Genomic DNA, 1,020 nt, shown 5'->3' on the forward strand with positions numbered 1-1,020 from the left:
TACCCCTACACGATATAGGCACGTGCTATGAGTGACGAAGACAGCCCACGAACACATGCTGAAATGAGTGCTGTGCCTGCCTGTGATGAGACGCATTTTGACGGACAAATATGACTAGTGCACTCACGTCTCACACAAGATATGTAGCCATGCAAAGTTAAAATAGTTTAAACTTTTAGAAAACACGTCGCGAATTTGTGGACATTATTTTGCTCATTGCGCCCTCCTGTGGCCTCGGGAGACAAGCCAAAAGATTCATTGAGACCTATTTAATCTGCATATAAAACTTTAGAAATTAGATATTTGTTTAATTTTTAAGGTTTGTTTGACTGTTAAAACAAAAAATATTTGTTGTTTGTCCCAATAACTTGGGTTAATTTAAAAATACAGTGGTTAAATTAAAAAAAAAATTCTGTTGCTCTTTGTTTTAAAAAAGGTTATAAAAAATGTCAATAATTATCGATACCGAACGATATGAAACATCATTTCGTTGATAAATTTTTTAGCTATATCGCCCAGCCCTAGCTTAGCATAGATCATTGAATCTGATTAGACTGTTAGCATCTCGCTCAAAAATGACCAAATAGTTTCTATATTTTTCCTATTTAAAACTATTTTTTAATTTTTAAAACTCGACTCTTCTGTAGTTACATCGTGTACTAAGACCGACGGAAAATGAAAAGCTATTATTTTAAGATGGTTAATATTTAATGATAATAATCATCATCATCATCATAATTTGTATATCCCTTGGATAGGAGTGTCTTATATTAAGAATTTTATATCAAGGTACAACAACAACAACAATAATAATAATTATTATGCTAATATTTAGTAGTAGTAGTAATACATTTCTGAGTTTTAAGTCCCTTGGATTAATTAATTTAAATGTAATACATCATTCATAATAAGACTAGGAAGAGGGTCCTTGTTGCTGTAGCTGCATCACAGTAGCTGTCTCTTTCTCTCTCTCTCTCTCTCTCTCTCTCTCTCTCTCCCTCAATAGGCGATAGTTTACTA

The 1,020-nt window shown here is 32.7% G+C and overlaps 1 protein-coding gene across 1 annotated transcript in view; it reads left to right on the forward strand.

Annotated features, from left to right (window-relative positions):
- Window positions 1-1,020, forward strand: part of LOC107729289 (erythroid differentiation-related factor 1-like) — an 18,930-nt gene that overhangs the window by 13,534 nt on the left and 4,376 nt on the right. The gene's annotated exons all lie outside the window — the stretch shown is intronic.

Source organism: Sinocyclocheilus rhinocerous, unplaced genomic scaffold (genome assembly GCF_001515625.1).
Source record: "Sinocyclocheilus rhinocerous isolate Xijiao unplaced genomic scaffold, SAMN03320098_v1.1 scaffold1268, whole genome shotgun sequence".
Taxonomy (NCBI): domain Eukaryota; kingdom Metazoa; phylum Chordata; class Actinopteri; order Cypriniformes; family Cyprinidae; genus Sinocyclocheilus; species Sinocyclocheilus rhinocerous.